Genomic DNA, 6,929 nt, shown 5'->3' with positions numbered 1-6,929 from the left:
ATTGTTTAAATAGTAGGTGAGATTGATTAGTAGTACCCAGACTTAAAACATGAATGAGTGAAGAAGTGAATCCTGACTGAGAGAGTAAGTTTACCTGTTGTTCTGTAGAAGGAGTAAACACAGGCGGAGTAGAGGAGAGCAGATACAGGACACAGACTGAACATCAACATCCAACACAGACCACAGTCTACAGGAGGAGGGGAGGAGGAGGAGGAGGGAGGACTGGTGTCTGGACAAAACATTAAACAGAAACAGAATTACACTCTTAGAAACAATCAAGACCTTCTCAATAATCTATTGTTAATAATGACTCTTGGTTGTTTAAACATGAATTTGAGGAGACATTTGATGAGTTTAGATTAGTCTCAGAGGGTTGATTCAAAGTAAGTTGCATTTTCTTTGGAATTCCGAACAACTTAACCTCCTCTCATTCAAGGGAACCAGATACACCAATACTAACACAATATTAATAATACCGAAGATATAGACAGAAGATGAAGACAGAATAATAACTGTTCTTACCAAGTGAAATCCTAGTGGTGATGTTTCCATTGTGGTACAACTCTTTCTGTTTAATTAGTTTTCCTTCTTTCACCACGTTAGTGTCCACAGTCCCACAGTAGTAGACTCCCAGGTCAGATTCAGTGATGTTCTCAATCAGTAGATCATAGGAGTTGTTAGAGGGGTTCCACACCACATGATATCCATGGAAAGGGTTGTAACTTGAAACCCTAATTGAAAAAAATTGAGGAGGCTGTTACTTGTGAGTACAGTTCCTATACCACATAATGTATACTCCAGTAGTTATGTTACAGTCACAGTAGAGAGTGATGTTGTCTCCTGGTCTGACTCTCATCTCCACCTCTGCTGCAGAGATCCCATCCTGACTGGAGGAAACAGCACCTACAGATAGCAGAGGAACAGTGTTAGTACTGAAAACAGCACCTACAGATAGCAGAGGAACAGCGTTAGGATAACTGCTGAAGAAGACATGTTAGGATGAACTGACTGGAGGAAACAGCACCTACAGATAGCAGAGGAACAGCGTTAGGATGAACTGACTGGAGGAATGGATGAACTGACTGGAGAAACAGCACCTACAGGTAGCAGAGGAACAGTGTTAGGATGAACTGACTGGAGGAAACAGCACCTACAGATAGCAGAGGAACAGCGTTAGGATGAACTGACTGGAGGAAACAGTACCTACAGATAGCAGAGGAAGAAACAGTGTTGAACTACACATTGTAATTTGGTTCATCATAAACTTCTCTACATGCAGAAGTATAACAAACATCACAGTCATCACATTATCTCAATAACAAATCTAGTCAACCATAAAACCACATAAATAAATCAGATATCAGGCAGCTATTAGACCCAGTTAAACAAAGGTACTCACACAAGAGAGTGATGAGAGAAACATACAGCCTGTCCATCTGGTGGTCTGATGGTCTAATGGTGACTGTCAGAGAGTAGCTGGGTCTTTGAGTAACAAGGTCTTTGCTGAGTATTTCCATGTTCATGACTTGATACACTTTACCATGAAAGGACATAGGAGTAGCGATTGGTTCGATCGAGAGGAAAGTTTTCAGCTTGTGGTCCTTTTCTCTGAAACCCATGTTGTGACAGGAAGAGGAGGGTCTAGCATCGAGGTAAACAGATTTCACACCAACGTAACATCAATGGAAAATATTCTGCTTTGGGGTGTTCACCTTAGATAGCAACACCTTAAGAGACCTACAGACACTCTATGAAGAAACAAACTCACATTTTGATGACTGAGTTGACCTTTAAACCAGAAAATACACTTATACAGAGGCTTAAAGAAGAACTTTAGGCCTTTATACCTGTAGTCAGGAAGTATAGCTAATGTTAGACCTAAGTAGCCTTTATACCTGTAGTCAGGAAGTATAGCTAATGTTAGACCTAAAGTAGACCTTTATACCTGTAGTCAATATAGCTAATGTTAGACCTAAAGTAGACCTTTATACCTGTAGTCAGGAAGTAAGCTAATGTTAGACCTAAAGTAGACCTTTATACCTGTAGTCAGGAAGTATAGCTAATGTTAGACTAAAGTAGGCCTTTATACCTGTAGTCAGGAAGTATAGCTAATGTTAGACCTAAAGTAGACCTTTATACCTGTAGTCAGGCAGTAGGCCTATTGTTAGACCTAAAGTAGGCCTTTATACCTGTAGTCAGGAAGTATAGCTAATGTTAGACCTAAAGTAGACCTTTATACCTGTAGTCAGGCAGTAGGCCTATTGTTAGACCTAAAGTAGACCTTTATACCTGTAGTCAGGCAGTAGGCCTATTGTTAGACCTAAAGTAGGCCTTTATACCTGTAGTCAGGCAGTAGGCCTATTGTTAGACCTAAAGTAGGCCTTTATACCTGTAGTCAGGCAGTAGGCCTATTGTTAGACCTAAAGTAGACCTTTATACCTGTAGTCAGGCAGTAGGCCTTACTGACCCTAGTCTATTGGTTGACCATAACACTCTGATAACATGGAGACTAAACACTAAGCATTAGACCATAACACTGATAACATGGAGACTAAACACTAAGTATTAATAGAAACCTCTATGAAATGGGAAATATGCACAAGAAAATTAAACACCAAATGGCCTGCGTTGGGAACATTGGATGTCTGTGTGTGAGGAAATGGAAACTCTGATAAAGAACTATAAACCCAAGGACAAGAAACAAAAAGGAAAAATAAACGAGAAAGAGAGAATGAAATACTGAGAATGTTCAAAGAAGGAGTGGGTTTGTTACAAAGCATGAAGACACCAAGAGAAGTACTAAAGTGTAACGGCTGTCGTGAGACAGAGTAGACCAAGGTGCAGCGGAGTTAGTGTTCATCATTGAATATTTAATAGCAGAAAGAACACTATACAAAAATAAGAAAAAACCGACAGCCAAACAGTCCTGTCAGGTGCAAAACACTAACTGAAACAATTACCCACAAAACCCAAAGGAAAAACATGCTCCTTATGTGTGACTCCCAATCAGCAACAACGAACTTCAGCTGTGCCTGATTGGGAGCCACACACGGCCCAAAACAAAGAAATACAAAAACCTAGAAAATGAACATAGAACGCCCACCCAATGTAACACCCTGGCCTAACCAAAATAAAGAACAAAAAACCCCTCTCTATGGCCAGGGCGTTACAGTACCCCCCCAAGGTACGGACTCCGGCCGCAAAACCTGACACTGAAGGGGAGGGTCCGGGTGGGACTTCTTACGGCGGCGGCTCAGGTGCGGGACGTGGCGTCTGCTCCACCCTCGGCATCGCCCTCTTAGGTGGCTCACCTGGCCGCGCCGAAGGTCTGGTGAGCGACCCTGACTGCGCCCGGCTGGCGGGCGGCGATGGCTGCGCCCTGCTGGCGGGCGACCCTAATTGCGCCCAGATGGCGGGCGGTGATGGTTGCGCCCGGCTGGCGGGTGACTCTGGTTGCGCTCAGCTGGCGGGCGGTGATGGCTGCGCCCAGCTGGCGGGCGTCCCTAGCTGCACCCGGCTGGAGGGCGTCCCTGGCGGCTCCGGCGGCACTGACCCAGGATTCACCAGGCTGAGGAGACATGTAAAAGGCCTGGCCCTAGGTGCAGGCACAGGACTCACCGGGCGGCTCTGACTTCTCCGGACTGGCGGGCGGCTCTGGCGGCTCCGGACTGGCGGGCGGCTCTGGCGGGCGGCTCCGGACTGGCGGGCGGCTCTGGCGGGCGGCTCGGGACTGGCGGGCGGCTCTGGCGGGTGGCTCCGGACTGGCGGGCGGCTGTGGCGGGCGGCTCCGGACTGGCGGCGGCTCTGGCGGCTCCGGACTGGCGGGCGGCTCTGGCGGCTCGGACTGGCGGCTCTGGCGGCTTCCGGACTGGCGGCTCTAGCGGCTCCGGACTGGCGGACGGCTCTGGCGGCTCCGGACTGGCGAGACCCACTAGAGGCCTAGTCCTAGGAGGTGGCACAGGACGGACCAGGATAGGGAGACCCACTGGAGGCCTGGTCCGAGGAGGAGGCACAGGCTTAACCAGGATGGGGAGACCCACTGGAGGCCTAGTCCTGGGAAGTGGCACAGGTCCGAGGAGGAGGCACAGGATAAACCGGGCTGTGGGGGAGCACTGGAGTTCTAGACTTTATGCTCTTTACCCATACCTCAGGCTGAATGCCCACTTTGGCCCGGCACGGGCAGAGCGCAGGCATTGGGCGAACTGGGCCCTCCCAGCGCTCTGGAGACACAGTGCGCAGCGCCGGCGCAGGATAACCTGGACCGAAGAGGCGCACTGGAGACCAGACGCGCTGAGCTGGCACCATCCGTCCTGGCTCGATGCCTGCCCTCGCATGGCACTTGCGGGGGGCTGGTATGTAGCGCACCGGGCTTTGAACGCGTACTGGGGACACCGTGCGCTTTACCGCATAACACGGTGCCTGACCAGAGTTGGCCCAGAATTCCTTCCTGGTTCCGTCACACTCCTCGTGTGCCCCTGCCTCTCGTGCCTGTTGCGCTCTCTCTCCTCATACCAGCGCCTCTCAGCTATCGCGGCCTCGATCTCCCACTGCGGGCGGCGATACTCCTCAGCTTGAGCCCATGGTCCCTTTCCGTCCATTAATTCCTCCCATCTCCAGGAATCCTGAACGTTCCTCTCCATCTTCTCCAAAGTCCATGAGTCCTTCTCCTGGTTCCTCTCCGTCCTCCGCTGCTTGGTCCGTTTTTGGTGGGTAATTCTGTAACGGCTGTCGTGAGAGAGAGTAGACCAAGGTGCAGCGGAGTTAGTGTTCATCATTGAATATTTAATAGCAGAAAGAACACTATACAAAAATAAGAAAAAACCGACAGCCAAACAGTCCTGTCAGGTGCAAAACACTAACTGAAACAATTACCCACAAAACCCAAAGGAAAAACATGCTCCTTATGTGTGACTCCCAATCAGCAACAACGAACTTCAGCTGTGCCTGATTGGGAGCCACACACGGACCAAAACAAAGAAATACAAAAAACCTAGAAAACGAACATAGAACGCCCACCCAATGTAACACCCTGGCCTAACCAAAATAAAGAACAAAAAAACCCTCTCTATGGCCAGGGCGTTACATAAAGAATAATGATAAAACAAGCAAATAGAAAACGGAGTGGGGGACCAGCCCCCCGCCGTATTCCAATGGACAGTTTCCCATGATAACTGGACACATGGAAACAAAAGGGGAAGTGGAAGTGACGGAAGAAGGGGAAGGGATCACCACACCTAGAGCAATGTGTGCACCTTCACATTCAACAGAACAAGGCAAGAAAAGAACTATGAAGCATATAAGAACAAAAGAAGAAGGTTTCAATTGCTATAGTGGCCTGAGGAAAACCCTGACATTAATGTAAACAGCAATAGGAGAAAGGGAGACATCAGAACTACAAACAAGAAGAGCGAAAGACCAAACAGAGGGGAACTCCAGGAAAAGCCGAAACACACTAGCAGAATGGGCATCAGGTAATAGTCCTAGCGAGGCAGAGGAAGAAGAGGAAGAGAATGATAGATCCTGTAGGATACAAATAGAGAGAGAAGGACAAATAGTGGCACAAAGAATAGATGAGGATCTAGAACAGTCAAAATCAATACACAAAGAGATCATGAGAAGGCAAGAATGACAGGATGAGACCTTGGCCCGTAGTATGAATGAGAGCCTGAGAAATGAGCCTGCAAGGAGCTATGGCAGGGCTCTTAGTGAAGGGTCGAGGAAAGAATCTGGTTATTATTGTTACGAACCGGCTCAGAGTTCGCAACAAAAGGGAGACAACGTGGAGACAAGGAGTATCAAAATATATATTTATTAAATGAAGTAACTAAGTAATTAACAATGGTGTTTGTAATCAGTAATCAGTAATGTAAGTGAGTGCTTTGCATACCTGAATGTCATAATGCAAAGTGTTGAAAGGTGCCAAAGCAAACAACCAAAAAACCACAACTTTCACAACCAAAAACAACAAGGTGGCTGCATGGAGAGAGTCTCCTCCATGAATGTGGAAGAGGTGTCTTTATCCTGGGACACACCCGGACCCAGGTGTTTCCCATGTAGCTGACGACCCTCCCAGCTCCCGCATCCCAACAAGGAAACAAGAACAAAAAGAGAGAATACGGCAGACAGAGTGGGAGGGTCGTCACACCCCCCCTATAAAACCGGGGACCAACAAGGACCCCAGAACAACGTACCAGCCTCTGCGTCCCAAATTGACAAGGGGTTACGTGTTCACAGTTCCACCTGCCCCAATCAACTTCCTCCTCCTCCCCAGACCTCAGCAACCTTTTCACAGGAAGCAACTTTTAAGAGGAAAGAAGAAAATGAGACCAGGAGGGAACACACAGGAAAGACAGAACATGACAACACCCAACAACGGTCAGTCACATAGATATTCAGGAACAGGGCGCACGAGAGAGCGCATCAGCAATCACGTTATCCTCTAGGGGCTAGGGGGCAGTATTTTCACGGCCAGATGAAAAACGTACCCAAATTAAACAGGTTACTACTCCGGCCCAGAAATTAGAATCTGCATAGTATTAGTAGATTTGGATTGAAAACACCCTAAAGTTTCTAAAACTGTTTGAATGGTGTCTCTAAGTATAACAAAACTCATATGGCAGGCAAAAACCTGAGAAAACATAAAAGCAAGAATTGAACATTTTGTTGCTTAACTATTTTCAAGTAATTGGTAATAAATCACACAGTGACAAAGGAATCATTTTGCACTTCCTATGGCTTCCATTAGATGTCAACGATCTTTATAAAGTTGTTTGAAGAGTCTATGATGAACAGAGACCGGATGAGAAGGAAAGGAAGTTGACGTCCCTGGGAGGACGTCTCTTCATTATTGCGCGCACATGCGCCTTCATGTGAGGCGAGACATTTTTCAAAACTTGTTTCAAGACACAGGAGAGGTCGGGTTGAAATAT

The sequence above is a fragment of the Salmo salar genome, unplaced genomic scaffold, assembly GCF_905237065.1.
Source record: "Salmo salar unplaced genomic scaffold, Ssal_v3.1, whole genome shotgun sequence".
Lineage (NCBI taxonomy): Eukaryota > Metazoa > Chordata > Actinopteri > Salmoniformes > Salmonidae > Salmo > Salmo salar.
The sequence above is the reverse complement of the archived record's forward strand: the minus strand, read 5'-3'. Positions refer to the sequence as shown.